This window comes from Heteronotia binoei, chromosome 7 (assembly GCF_032191835.1).
Source record: "Heteronotia binoei isolate CCM8104 ecotype False Entrance Well chromosome 7, APGP_CSIRO_Hbin_v1, whole genome shotgun sequence".
NCBI lineage: Eukaryota > Metazoa > Chordata > Lepidosauria > Squamata > Gekkonidae > Heteronotia > Heteronotia binoei.
The window spans coordinates 107,530,096-107,546,102 of record NC_083229.1 but is presented as its reverse complement, the minus strand read 5'-3'; positions in this window follow the sequence as shown (position 1 = coordinate 107,546,102).

The following is a 16,007-nucleotide window of genomic DNA, read 5'->3' as shown; positions in this document are numbered from 1 at the left end:
AGTTTCCAAGTCAGGGTCAAGAGTAGCCCCATGTAGACAGCATTACAATGGTCTATTCTCAAGGTGACCGTAGGATGGATCACCATTGCTCCAGAAAAGGGGTCAGCTATCATACCTGCCGAAGGTGAAAAAAGGTGGATTTGGTAGTGGCTGTTACCTGGGCCTCCATTGTCAGAGAGGACTCCAGGAGCACTCCCAAGCTCTTGACCTTAGGGGCCGGTAGTAGTGGCACTCTGTCAAGAACTGGCAAAGGGATCTCCCCTTCCGGGCCAACCCAATTCAGATACCGAACCTCCATCTTCGTCAGATTCAGCTTCAGCCTACTCAGCCTGAGCCAAGATGCTACAACTTGAAGAGCCAGGTCTAGATTTCCCGAGGTACAGTTGGACCGGCCACCCATCAATAGATAGATCTGGGTGTCATCTACATATTGGTGGCATCCCAGCCCATACCTCCTGACAATCTGAGTATGTACTTACTTTGCTTGCACAGAATCTGATGCAATGTTTTCGCTAAAGGTTTCTATCTTTTGGGATAGTGGCAGAATAAGACACCAACAGAAATCATAAAAAGCCATAACAAGATTTCTTTTAAAAAATCAGAGTTAAAAGAGCTGCTACAATCTCCACAATTCCGCATTGAATTCTGATGGCCCTCCCTTCTCCTCCCCACCTACCTTGTCCATTGAATAGTAGGTGCAGCTGCCCTTTCTCCACTTCTTATGTGATTTTGGGCAGCGGGTGGTTTGATGGCCTTTAGACTGGGGATGGCGGCCTAGGAGAGCCCCAGGCGAATGAAGCCTGCTTGGGCTGGCTGGATCTCTAGCTAGCCCAAGCAGGCTTCGCTTGCCTGGGCTCTCCGTTCTTGTGTCTGGTTGCTGTTGGCTGGTGGGGGTGGGCGACGTATGCTAATGAATTTTGCTAATGAGCTCTGCCACCTATTTTTCTATACAACGACCCCTGACAATCCTCTTCTTGAGGCTTCCAGCCCAAGCAAAGCAAATATACACTGCATGTACACAGCATGAAAAACACAGACATACGGATATGCTTACGCACTCAAAATTTTTGTGCTTATTTAAAAAGGATGGATGATGACCTTTCCAGCATGCTGTTTTCATATGATTTCACTATGCCATTGAAAAATATTTGCATCTCATAACTAAACTATTTAAATATGTGCAACAGGAGGTAACTAAATACATGCTTTCAAAGAAACTTGCAAAATTAGTCTTTTTAATAAAGAGTAACAAATAAAAGTGAGCTTTGCACTAAAGCAAATTTTTACAAGATATTTTGTAGAACTGACCAATCTTTAAAATATGTCGTTGCATGCAAGGGGCATTTCGCTAACAGAATGCAGAGGAAAAACTTGAAAACCTGAAGTGAGTTGATGTATGAATGTATTTTTTAAGAAATGGCATAGCAAGACAGATTGCTTTCACAAATTGCCAGTGGTGTAATAGACACATACTGATGGTAACCATATTCTCTCAGGTACAAATGCTACCAATAGTAAAGTCCCCAGATTCCATAAGGGTTGATTAACAGTTCTGTTTTCTGCACATAAAAGACCACTATCTATTGAGACACATGACTGTAAAACATGGATAAATGTTTCCAGTTTCCTTCAGCGAAGATGTATTCTGCCCAGAATTAGTATGAATGTAAATGATTGACCTCTGGAAGAATAGATTCAAGATGAATAGCTGAAAAAAAAATAGACAAGGACTGAGAAGGAAGGAGAGAAAAAAAATTATCAGCAAGATGCATACCCTTGTGGTTATTAAATTTTAAAGGCAGGTGGGACTGATAATTCTTTAGCTTGTCATTCTGTCAGTCAGGTCACCAGTTTGCTGGCTAAATTATAGCTATGAACAAAAACCTCCATTGCATTGTAGCTCATTGTAATTAAAAATATATTAATGACTCTCTTAAATGCTTACTACAACCAGGGCTTTTTTGAGCAGGAACGCACAGGAATGCAGTTCCGGCTGGCTTGGCATCAGAGAGTGTGGCTTAATATGCAATTGAGGTCCTTCTAGGCTTTTTCTACAAAAAGCCCTGTGCGAAACAATAGTGTCATCAAGGGGCATGGCCTAATATGCAAATGAGGTCCTGCTAGGGTTTTTTTCCCTACAAAAAAACCCTGCGCGAAATAATGGTGACATCAGGGGGTGTGGCCTAATATGCAAAAGAGTTCCTGCTGGGCTTTTTCTACAAAAAAAGCCCTGACTACAACTCATGCTGCAATTGTTACGTTTAAGTTAGCCATTTTGTATACAAATCTATAATTCTGGCCTCCGGAGAACAATGGTCATTGTTTTGTAAAACCTTCATCATTGGTCTTAATAATACTCTGCAGAGCTCTGTGTAACATGAATTCTCACAGCAGGCTGATAGGTTGATGTTTGGGCCTTTTTAAAATACTGGGACAACAATGCTTAGTTTCTACTCTGAAGGAAATTTACCAGTTAGATTGATTTGAGTGAACGTTTGCCTAAGATGGGCGTCCAACATTCAGGAAAATATGTAAACAATGTGGAAAGGATCAGGTTCTCACCACGGAACTTAATAAAGGAAAGAGGCCTTATTTCAGAGACTGTGACAGGAACCCATTGTGGTGTGTTAAATAGATCCAGGGTTTGTTTGTTTTTTAGAAAAAGCCCAGCTGGAATTCATTTGCATATTAGGCCACACCCCTGATGCCACCATTGTTCCACACAGGGCTTTTTGTAGAAAAAGCCCAGCAGGGACTAATTTGCATATTAGGCCACACCCCCTGAAAACAAGCCTAGCTGGAACTGCATTCCTGTGCATTCCTGCTCAAAAAAAGCCCTGGATAGATCTAAAAGTGATATCTGCCCCACTGCCTCATTCTTCCAAATGCCCCCTTCAGTCTCAGCTTTAGTGAGTTTTGCCAGTCTTTTGCTGAGATCAATAAACTTAATGAATGGAAGGAGATGAGTTCTTGGAACTGGGGCTCTTTTCTTGAACTGCCAGACCTAATTCCTGCCATTGCAATTTAACAAAGTCAAGCTTCTTCTACCTAAGGTGCATTTTATAAGCTGATCTTAAGGAGATGAGATGATTGATAGATGTAGGGATGATCACAAACCACGAACCCAGTTCTGCTTGCATACAAACCAAATCTGGTTCAAGCCCAAAACAGCTGTTTAGATCAGAAACAGCTGAGCTGTGGGGGCAGCCTGCTCCCATGACTCAGCTGTTTAGAGCCTAAAACAAATGAGCAAGGGGAGCAGCCTACTCTTGCAGCTCAACTGATCAAAGCCACCAAGTATTACACCGTCTTTCAGTTTGCAAAAATATATTATAAGGATTGAGTAGAACACATAATAGACAATACAATAGTGATAGAGGCCTACAGTGCTAGGGCCTTTTAAATTAACAGAAAACCCCAAGGGGCCAAAAAACCCCATCTCCAAATGAAAATATATAAGTCCAAATTTGGAAACAGTCCAACTGAAATTCACAAGGTGGGTGCTCCTGAGGAGTGTAGCTTCAACGCAGCCGCTTTCTTAAAAAGACGTCTCTCTAGATTTTGATGATGTTTCAATTCTTTCTTCAGTTTGACAGCTTAATTATTTAGAAACCCTGTTCTACATTCTCTAATCACAGCATTAAGCTTCTAATTTCAGTGTGAACATCGAGCTCTTTCCTGCAGCTCAGTTGTTTACAGGTGCCTCCTTGGGCAGCCAGCCCCAGACTCAGAGCCATGTAAACCCCTACTTTCTGCTCCCTGCAGCTTTTTGTGAGGAGCAGAAAGCAGTAGTTTAAATGGCCCCCAGCCATTTAAACCAAACAGCTGAGCAACAGGGTTTAAACCCCTACTTTCTGCTCTTCATGAACCACCATGAACTACATCAAAATTCATAACAAAGTTCAGTTTTGCCAGCCAGTTCATGCCCATCCCTAGACAGATGTTCCTTTCTTATAGTGGCAAATCTTTCAAGTATAGTATACTAGCTCTTCCCTAGCTGTTCTACAATACTGATCAAACCACCTCTGCTAAAACGGGTTATCATTTTAGGCAGGGCTTTTTTTGAGCAGGAGCGCACAGGGACACTGTTCTGACTGACTTGGTGTCAGGGGTGTGGCCTAATAGGCAAATGAGGTCCTGCTGGGCGATTTCTACAAAAAGCCCTGTGTGAAACATCGTGATGTCAGGGGGTGTGGCCTAATATGCAAATGAGTTCCTGCTGGGATTTTTCTACTGAAAAGCCCTGATTTTAGGAGGTCTGTTATTAGAGAGCAGTAGTTTGAGGAGTCAAAGCTCTTGATGTCATCAGAGCTATTCTGTATTAGATCTCGAACAAATTAAATAGCATTGTACCATAAAGTTTTCCCTCCAAAATGGCTAGATCATCCGGGAAAACCATAGTTTTTCTGGAAATGCCTAGAGCAGCTGTTGAGCGATGTCACGGTGCGATGACATCACTTCCTGTGATGTCATCACACCAACAACATTGGGGGAGGTTCCCCCACTAGCCCAATATGGGCTGGTGGGTTGGGAACCTCTCAGACTGGGGAACCCCCACCCGGACCAGGGGCTTGGCAACCCTAGAGCCAACCACAGGGAATAAAGTAATGCATAACTTTACTAGTAACTCTTCAACATTTCAGGCAGAAGGTGTTAAAACAAGATGCCTTTTAAAATGAACATATTGTTTTAAAATATTTCTGGCATAAACACACTTACCTTCAGTTGTGTAGTGAATATCCATGTGCCATGGTGGCAGCTACTGCAGAAGCAACTTTTAAAAAATCTGCACAGTCAATAAGATCTCCACTAGCCAGAGAGAAGCCCTGCTGATCAAAAGCTGCACCAAGCCCCATGTACTGTCTAGAAGGACTTGGCTGGCACCATGGCACCTACTGGCACCACACTGGGCATGGGTATGGAAGTTATGGCTGTAGAATAAGCATGGGCATGAACTGTGGGGAAAAGGTGGTGCATTTCATAATTTGTTTGGTTTCTGAACTGGTTCATGGTTCATTTGGCTTGGGAGGTGTAAAACTCACCAGAAGTCTTCAACAGGCTCTCCTCCACCTGCCCTCCAAGTTTGTCAAAGGTTGGATTTGGAATGTCCAAGTTATAACTCCTCCAAGCAGGAAAGCTCAGCTTCAGTTCTCATGACAACTAACTCTTCTTACTTCGTGCTGCAGCATGGGGACTCTGTGATTGGTTCCAGGAGCTGCCAATCAAGCTATGAACAACTGCTATGGGTGTTTCTAGGGCTCCCTGTAGTCCTACCCCCATGTGTTGCCTAGGAATTGAATGACTCAGTGCCAGGCTGTCTAGGAAAACAACTGCAAAAATTAACCAAACAAAGCACCAAGGTGTGAACTGGTTCAGAACAAACAACTAATTGGCCCAATTTGTACACAAGTTGCGGTTTGTTCATGCCCATGTCTAATGTATTACCAAATGTACCTCAGTATAGAACTAAATATGGCTCTTTAATTATTAAGGGCAGCGCTTTTTTTGTAACAGGAACTCCTTTGCATATTAGGCTACACCCTCCTGATGTACCCAATCCTACAAGAGCTTACAGGGCTGATTAAGGGGATGACTGTTTTCTTCAAGGCAACTGAGACGTAGGCCTTGTTAATATATTTTGCTCCCCAATGTTTTTCAGCAGGGATGCCTAAACCCAGCTCACATTTGTCTGGTATTACCTACTGCAGGGTCTGGCAAATATTCCAACTTTAAGCTTTCATATTTTATTGGTAGAATAAATCAGAAATAACAGAATAGTTAGCAGAATGGTATGAGCCAGTCAACTGAGTGTTTTTTTAATTCCCTGAGTCTGAAAAGGAGGTTTGTGTGTGCTTAAATCTTTCCTTTGGACTTATAAGTGCCTAACCATGACTAGATTATGCAGTCTTCACATTTTATGAGGCAAGAAGGTGGTGGTGGGGATTAAGTGCATATTCTGAAAGGCAGCATTAGGAACAACCGTTCCCATGTAGTTTTGAAATCTAGGTGGTTCTCCCATTAATTTTCACAGTGGAAATGTGAGTGTTGCCAAAAATTTCAGAGGTTTGTCAATGCAGACCTTCAAAACCCATAATCCAGCACACAGTGAGTGACCAATATTTATGGTTCTAAGCAGCCAGAACTGCTCTCTGGTACAACCTGCTCATAAAGCCCTGTCCAGACCTGTTGGCAACTCAAAGTGGCTAGAATGCTTACCTCCCTTGCTAGAACTGCCTTCAACTGTGAATTGTAAATACAACTTGCGGGAATAGCAACATCTTTCCCCCTGGAGATTCCCTGATAGAAATAGTAGTCATGTGCTTCATTAGGAATGATTTAACAAAACTGGGTAGTAGTGGTAATGGGGTCTTGCGTACTGTTTGGAGCTTAAAGTTATGAAAATGATTAAACTGCAGTTGTAAAAAATACTGCTGTATGTCCTTGCCTACTTATGAGATTTGCTAAGTCATCACTCATGTTTTGAATATGGCAGGATATACAGTTAAGCAATGTTACACAACATAACTGCTAGGCCTTCAAGTGAATAGAAGATGTCCAAAGTCAACTGAACTGGCCTCCCTTGCCACACTATTCCATCATTAATCAGGCCTACTGATGAATTATTGGTCTCAGTGTGCAACAGTATGAAATTTACAATCAAATTAACTCTGTCTTCTGCTCTAATATTGAATGGTTTAAATTGTTTTATTGTAATTTGATTGATTTTAAGTGTTTTAATTTGTTGTACTCTGCCCTGAGCCCGTTTGCAAGGTAGGGCAGAATATAAATCAACCAAAACAAACAAACAAAATAAATCCTGCTTGAATTACAACAGTACTAAATTGGTATATTTGCACCAGTGCAAGCATTTAGGTTTGGAGTACCTATCCAACTTTTTAATTTTGACCAAATTAAATCTGTTCTCTTGTTGGTAACTTGTTCTGTTGAGATATTTCAGTGTCTGGTGTTGGTCAGTTTGGAGCCATTAATGACATTCACATTAGCTGAGACCTCTGAGTGCGTTCAGTTCTGCAAGGAACTGTGCTTTCTTCAGGTTACCACAGCAACTTGTTGGATATAAAATTGCTCTTTTTGTTTTCCTTTCTGCTTTGAAAAGTCTGGGAGAGACCACCATGTTCTGGAACAAGAATGGAGATTACAAACGCTTCCTTTGAACAAAAAGAACTGTGTTAAGTTGTTCCGCTACAAAGGTTCACATCAATTCTAACAGCTAGCAACTCATACAGAGGTCTAGTCTGTCAATGATATAAGAAATCTTTCGAAACTAGCTGAAAGACAGTGGATGGGCCTGTAGTCAACCCTTCAGTTTGTCCAGGCAGAAGTTCTTGCAAGCTATAGTATAGTGAAAACAATAGTTGGCCATATACTTCAACTCTGTTTCTGGACTTTCACAATCAGAATTTAGTGTAATGCTTAACTACATTTAAGTTTCCTTAAACACAGTTTGATGATATTTCTGAACTGAGCTACTAGCAACCTTGGCCTGGATAGCCCAGGCTAGCCTGATCTCAGAAGCTAAGCGGGGGTCAGTATTTGGATGGGTGACCTCCAAGCAATATCAGGGCTGTGACACAGAGGCAGACAACAGCAAACCACCTCTGAAACACCCCTTGCCTTTAAAAAAATCACTAGCTTAACACCTAGTGGTGCATAATGCCAAAAGAGCTAGAACTTCTGGCTGCCAGACAAACTTAGGATCTCCTGGCAATACTACATACTAGGGATGGGCAAAAACTGGGGAAATTTATATGCTAATTTGCTGCCCACCCTTTATATGTATGACTGTTATTTCTATTTTCACTCCATTGTACCTGAAGAAGTGTGCTTGCACACATAAGTTCACACCTTGAATAAAACTTTGTTGGTCTTAAAGGTGCGACTGGACTCAAACTTTGTTCTGCTGCTTCAGACCAAAACGGCTGCCCACCTGGATCTATCAGCATGTAAGCAAAAAAGACTTTGAGGTACTGTGAAAAAGTTTTTCTGCTTACGGAAACACAACTCAACAAAGCTTTGATCATTTTTGCAAAGCTGTAATCAACTTTAAAATTCATTCACGACAGCTGCACTGACTTAAAAACAACAACAATACCCCACTGAGTGAATGAAGTGTGTGAACATTTTACAGAAAGCAGGGTGCAATTTTTTCTGACTCATCTGTTCACAATCATCAATTTTCAGAAACTTAGGCTGCCATTCTGAAAATGACTGAGATGACTGACTGAATAACTGAACTTTATGTAGCTTGCAAAGAAATATCCACATCTTTCTTGCAAAATTTCACTACTAAGTTGAAATTAGACATTTTTTCTAAAGAGAAGCCCTCAGGGAAGCTTCACAGGAAAGCCTCACCCCATACAGTCACTCTACTGCCTCTGTGAATAGTAGTAATGAGAATTCCATGAAGAATAATGACACTGTGGAAGCGGTCTTAGGGTTCCCGCAGCGGCATCCTAACCAGTTACACCCTTCTGAGTCCACTGATTTTAATGGGGTTATAATAGCATCATTCTGTCCAGGATGGCACTGTTAGCATTCAACAGTTTTAAAAGGTGTATTGTTTAAGTAAAACTAAGATACGTACACTTCTAGCTATCATAACTATACCCAAAAGATAACTTTTGTGGCAATGAAGTTAAACATAATAAGAGGGACGCCTCAAGGACTTGCAAGGTGAATTTTCCTCTCCCACACGATTTCAGCTTTCCCTTTCTTTCCCCCATAGCCTCTTCCCCTTTCTTGCCTCTGCTGCTTCCCATAGGCCAACCAACCTACTTTTATTTCTTCTTCCCACCTTCAGTTTTCTGCCCTGGCACACTCTACCCAGGAAAACTATGGCCCAGTCTCTAGCATCCAGCTTAAACATCTGGCATTTCTCATTCCATATATGCTAATAGCCTTTGTTATAAGATTTTTAGCATCACTTTACTTGTGTAAAAAAATCAATATGATGGTCCAATAGTTGTTGTAGTCGTTGACATCTCTTTTCCCAGAATTTTAATGTCGATCGAGCACTTCCAGTCTGTGGACCATTGTTTTATTTTCAACATTTGGGGCATATTCCTGTTAAGATTTTAATGGGCGTCATTTCTTTGGCTTGGAATAGCTCTATTGATATCCCACCTACTCCTGGTGGTTTGTTTTTGTCTATTGCTCTCAGTGCACTTTTTTAAATTGCAGGTTCTTCTTCAAAAGATTATTTGAAGGAATCTATCAACCTTTCATCTCTTCTGTATAGTTTTTCAGTATATTATTTTTATTATTTATTTTGTCCTATTCAGTTAATGTGTTTTCTTGCTGATCTTTCAGCATGCTTAACCATGCTTTAAGTTTCTCTTTGATTTCTTGGATCATGTGGAACAGATCTCCTGTTCTTCCCACTTTTTCTTGTTATTCTCTTCTATTTCTTTACACTGGTTATTATAATAGTTCTCATTCACTGGAACACTTCTTGTCTGTCTTTAGCAATTTTATGAGTTTCGTCACTCATTCATCAAGGCTTTTCATTTATTTTGGCTACAGGAATAGTATTTGTATATTCTTCTATGGAATCAACCCACAGTTCTTCCAGTTCTCATACACTTAGGGTTGCCATGTACCCTCATCACTCTGGTGGGGGGATTTTGGGGGGTGTTCCGAGGGTGGGTGGGGACATTGTGCAATGTTGCACAATGTGAAATGTCACCTATAAGTGACATCATCGCAATGGCAATGCCAGGGGCAATGCACTGGTTTTTGGGTGAAACTTGCCCTTTTGAGGGTAAATTTGACCTCAAACCATAGAGTTTTGCCCCCAAACCAGAGCATTCTCTGTATGATTACTGGGTTTTCCCCACCAGCTGGTCCATGATGAAGAGTAGCCCCTGATACTGGGGGATCCCCTGCTCAGACCTGGGGACTGACAACCCTTCATTCACTTGAACTTAAGAATGCAATTGTTTTCCCTCATGCTCTCAAAATTTCCAAAAATTTTACATCTCCAGGGAAAACCAACATCTGTACAGTCTGTATGTGCATAGGGACTATTTACACAATATACTTAACATGAAGAAGCTGAAGGAGAGGCCTACTAATTTGATCCTACTCCCTTCCTGGAGGAATGTGGTGGAATGGAGTTCTAGAACCTCTTTGTGAAAACAAAATCCTCAAAAAAAAAAATTAAAGTTCATGAGGGGCACCCTCTTGAGAGTTCTGACACCTCTTTTTCCAGAAAAAATGCCCTGGGGATATATTGATTTGAAATCTTCAGCCTAAAAAGGCTGAGGAAGACCAAGTGTTTTTGATCCCCTCACCATGTATCTGGTACTTAGATTGCTGCAAGAGACTAGGCAGAAGTCACTGGTTCATGCTGCTAGCAGAGAGAAATCAAATACAAGAGTACAGTGCTGGTTTTTTTACTCCAGAATTTTCCAGCCCGTGTTACAAAGTTTCTTCCTCTGCACCTTGCTCAGGGCTGGTGTTAGGGTTTTTGATACCCTAGGCAAGCTGCCCACTAACCACGCCCCCCCCCTCTAAATTTACAAAACAGAGAATGGTAAGAGAAATGAAGAAACTATTTACATTTTTAATTTACAGTTTATTTTAAATTTAAATTTTTAAAAAATGTGATATTAAGCAATAAAAATTGTGAGAATACTACTTGATCCTTTTAGCTGGAGGTGCCAGAGACAAGACTTCACATGACCATTTCTACTTGATCCTTTTAGTTGGAGGTGCCAGTGACAAGACCTTGTGCATGCGAGAAAGATGCTCTACCACTGAGCTACGGCTCCCACCCCGTGGCTCTGTTAAAGTGGAGTAGGAAGGATGAGTGGCAGTATACAACTTAAACAGGAGTCAATTTTTAGAAACTGTAATTGGCTCTTCTTCAGCTTTTACAATTAGTTACTTTATCCCTGCTGGGCTCCGAAGAGCTCAGTGCACAGGCGCCGTCCACTTTTGCATTTCCCGGGTCTGTAATAGACCCAGGGAATGCAAAACTGGCTGGGCAGAATCTGCGTTGCATGGAGCCTGCTTTCCATTGGGGAAGGCAAACTCCAAGAAGCACACATGCTGAGTGTGGACAGAGGGGATGCCTGGTGGTGCCCCCTAGGCCAGGTGGTGCCCTAGGCAGCCGCCTACTTGGCCTACTCCCACAAACCGGCCATGTGTACATCCTGCAAGCACCACCTACTCCAACCCCAAAATACAGAAGGCGACTTCCTGGGTCAACAGTTGCAGGCAGCCTCCAAGAGCACTGTGACTTTCACACACACCACAGTCCCAGGGCATTCCTCCCATAGGCGGGGCCGTAGCCAGGATTTCAGGCAAGAAGATCAAATCAGTCAGTCCTAAGAGAAATCAACCCTGACTGTTCCCCGGAAGGTCAGATGCTGAAGCTGAAGCTCAAATACTTTGGCCCACCAAATGAGAAGGGGGCACTCACTGGAGAAGATCCTGATGCTGGGAAAGACAAAAGGCAAAAGAAGAAGGGGACAGCAAAAGATGAGATGGCTGGACAGCGTTACTGATGTAACAAACACAAATTTGAGCAGACTTTGGAGGATGGTGGAAGACAGGAGGGCCTGGTGTGACTTTGTCCATGGGGTCGCAAACAGTCAGACTCGACTGTGCAATTGAACAACAGCAGCAGGATTTGTTGTTTGGGAGAGGCAGGGGGGCACCTGGTTTGGTGTCCCTGGGCTCTTAGCACTGTATGCTGCCTTGATTTCTACAAGCTAACCCCCCTTCACCTGGGCAGTCACAGCAGCTCTACTCCCCCACCCCTTTCTCATGTGCCTCTCTCTCAGAGAGACAGAGACCTCTTCACTCTCCCCTCCCCCGACTTTGCTTTGCACACTGTGACTAGGGAAGGGGAGAGAAAAAAAGCAAAAAAACCAGCAGCAATGATATTACTTCTTCAGAGTGGTGGTGAGCAAAGCAGAAAGATTGGGGGCTCTCCAGTGGAGGGGCCATACAGTTGGAAGAGGGTTTGAAAGGATGGGCCTGGCCCCTCTGGGCCCCACTGTAGCTACAGGCATGCCCATAGGGCACTCCCTTCCTCCCCACACAGGCCCGGTGCTAGGGTTTCAGGTGGCCCTAGGCTGAGGCCTGTTCCCCTGCCCCTCTGGTGGCTTCTCACCAGAAGTGACATCATCAGGTCGCACGCCTTTGCATGAGTGCTCAGCCCGGCCCTCCCCTGCTTCAAAGGGAGCCAGCTGGCTCCCTTTAAAGCAAGGGTGGGCTAGCCTGAGCACTTGCGGGAAGTGTCATTGGCCACATGAGCTTTAGGCGTGGGGAGGCAGGTGCAGGGACTGGGAGACAGAGGGCAGCGGGCATGGAGAGACGGACAGCAGTGGGCACCCCTAGGCCAAGTGGCGCCCGAGGCAGCTGCCTACTTGGCCTACTCCCATGCGCCGGCCCTGCCCCCACAAAGGCATGCCCTGTGACCCTGCTCAAATTGGATGGTGCCTGGCCACACACCAATTTCCTCAGGGGTCTAGTACTCCTGGATCAGGGTGAGGTTGTCCTGGCAGGCCCCTTGTCCTCTAATCTCCCTTTCCACAAAAACTGAGTTGGTGGATGGAAGACAGCCCTGGATTCCCCACCAAGGAGAGTTGCCATATGCCAGCCTTATGTTTGCGATCTGCAATGGCAGTACAGCCAGAGCTGTACAATGTGCAATGCACAGTACAGAGGTGCACTGGACCACCACATCCTACAAAACAAGCAGATGCAGCTTTCTTCTGATGGATTAGGTACCATAAGATACAATAATAAATCTTCAGTAAAAGGTTCCACCCTTGTGCCTGTCACCTAGCAGAGGCATGATTCCCACTGCTATTTGTCAGCCCTGGATAACACCTACTAATCGTGGTATTAGTGTAGAATCTACAATGCAAACTAAGCATTCAAATCAAAACGGCCTCATCTGGAGCTGGGTGTGGAATCTGACAGATCTTTGTTATAAATTCTTAACTCCCCTCATGTGGGAAACCCTATCTGTTAAACCAGTTTCAGATAGTTTGTAATGTAAACACGCACTGAGAGTCAATACCTTCAATTAGACAAAGCAGTTTAAATACCATGAGGGTGTTTCAGCCACTGTCGAAAATGGACGTTTGTAACTGTCGTTCCTGTTATTTCCTCAGTAATGTGTCAACTGAGATTTTTATCCAGCTTTCGCTTCTAGGGAAGCTTGAAGAAGGGCTTGGTTCACAACTACAACCCAACCTTCCCTTGAGAGGATGACTCTTGGCTCCCACATCAACTTTTCCTCAACACAAACAATTCTTCTTTGCCCCAGTCTGAAAACTATGTAGAGGCCGAGCCCAGTCAGCTGCACTTAATGATGAGGTAGCTCCTCCAGGCCCCTGTGCCTCAGGCAGGGGTGGGAGACGCTTTCACTTCCTTGATTAATCATGTCTCCCGTAACTCAACGGGAGGCAAGGAGGAGGAAACCTGTCATCATCTTTCAGCATGCCTGCCGAATCATCCCGATTTCAACTGAAGGCTGGTTGCCTGTGAACATGCGTAAACAAAGAGCATTAGATGCTTCCCTGATGATCATTGCAGAGGACACACCTAACTGATGCATGGCAGTGGTCACGTGTTTTAATTGCTGGATGCATCACGCTTTTTTTTTTTTAAGTGCTTCACATTCACCAAAGTCCCATGAGTCTCTCCTAGTGATCTTAGTGGTTTGTTGTTGTTGTTTTGGGGGGGATGTATATACTGACTGTCCAGAGAGCAGTGCAAAACAGGTCAAAAAGCAAAACATGAAAAATCATAAAACAGCATAAAATCAATTGAAATGAACAAACTCGGCTATTAAATACCCCAGTTAGAGCATAAAAATGAATCAAACTCCCAAGCTAAAGGTCTGAGTGAAAAGAAATGTTTTGGACTGATGCCTGAAGGAGCGTAGAGTAGGCGCTAGGCAAGCCTTAACAAAGACAACATTCCACAGGCAAGGTGCTGCCATGAAAAAGACTTGTCTTTGGTTGCCACTTGGCTCTGCACAGAAAGTAGGGCTTCGTGAGGACAATTTTAACTGGCGAGCCATTTCCTATAGTGCAGGGGTCTCCAAGCTAGTTGAGCACATGGGCGCTTGAGGAATTTTGAGAATGGGGAGTGGGCGCCATCACAAAATGGCTGCCATGGAATACTGGATTGACAAGCCAAGCGTCGTCCTGTGATGGAAGCGGCTGTTTCCAAATAGTGGCCACAGAATACACAAATGTGATGCCTCTTGGAGTCTCCTGAAGCATGTTCTATCCAGTGAAGTGGAGGAGAGCTAGAAATAATTATTTTGGAGGAAAAACAGATGAGTGCCAGGAAACCATGGTGCCCACCCACTGCCTTTTTGCAAGGAACTGTCCATAATTGTTCGTTCCCTATGGAATGGCCTATTTGATACGGTCATGAAGACTCCCATGCTTCTGGGATTCCACAAACTATGTAAAACAGAATTGTTCAGAAGAGGATTTTTAAAATTTTATTTTAATTAGCAGAATGGTTCAGGAAGATGCCTTAATAAAGGAAATGGAACTATATTATCTGTTTCTTCTTCTCACAGCATTGTATTTGTACTTACTTCGTAGTATTTTCCACATTGTTTAGCATGTCATGTTTAACTCACAGTTTGTTTCAGGTTTCTGAAATCCTAGTCCTATTACATTGCTTATTAGGAGTCTTGTCCTATTGATTATATTGACTTGTATTATGTAATCTGCCTTGAATGTCAGTGAGAGAGGCAGATTATGAATAGCACAAATAAGAATCTGTTCCTTTGTAAAGAACAAAACTACGGGAGAGCTATGGCTGACCCAAGGCCATTCCAGCAGCTATAAATGGAGGAGTGGGGAATCAAATCTGGTTCTCCCAGATAAGAGTCCACACACTTAACACTACACCAAACTGAAGTTCAGATCCCTACTCATGCCACCTGTGAAGCTTGCTGGGTGTAGGATTGCCAGGTTCCTCAGCCGAGCAAGCAGGGGATGGGGGGGGTGCACTTACCAGGAGGAAAGGAAGAAGCAGGAAATAAACGTGACATGCATGCCTACGTCACTTCTGGGTGATGTAGGCACGTCAGGGATATTGGAGGTGACACTTTAATAGAATTAGCTTTGAAACATAAGAGTTTAGCCCAAAAACCAGAGCATTGGCCCCTCCACATTACCAACATGCCCATGTCACTTCTGGGTGACACAGGCATGTCTCTTTTACTTTCAGTTTCTAGTCTATTGAGGGGGTAATTTTCCCCGGGCTCTAATAACCCTGAAGCGGGGGGGACTCCAAACTTGGGGATTCCCCATCCCCAACTGGAGACTGGCAACCCTGGCTGGGTGACTTTGGGCTGGTCACACACTCTCAGTCTAACCTACCTCACAGGGTTGTTATGAGGATAAAACAGAGGAGAGGAAAATGAAGTAAGCCACGTGGGCCCCCATTAGGAAGAAGGGCAAGATATAAATAAATAAATGAATAATTTTTATTTCAAAATATAGATACCCTGCCTTTCCCACCATCCACGGCGGCTCAAAGTGGCTTACACTCAAGAAGTGCCAAATAAGCCCTGCCCAAGAAGTTCAAAGCATTATAATCACTCAAATAATACATCCACGGCAGCCTTATTTACAATTCCTGCCTTCAGCTTCCATCAAAGGCCTTTCTAGTGCCTCCAGCACTGCCAGTGTGGGCACTGTACCAAAGCTCTGGTGCCAGCACCACTAAAAATGACTGAGCTCTGGAAATGGCTGATCTAAGGCACTCAGGAAAGGACAACAGGAGAGAGTTCTGAGAACACCTAAGCTGGCACACCAATTAGGGTGGTCATTCCCAGCCCTGCAAAAGAAGACAAAATAGATGCTAATTATGATAATTTAAATAGAAATACACCTCAGAGCAGTGCCAGCTCTCTGTCTACTATTCAGGTGTGAAGTGTTGACAGTGAACTTTCCCAGGCTTCTGGTCTCCCAGCTTACAGCTCGTTATACAATGTC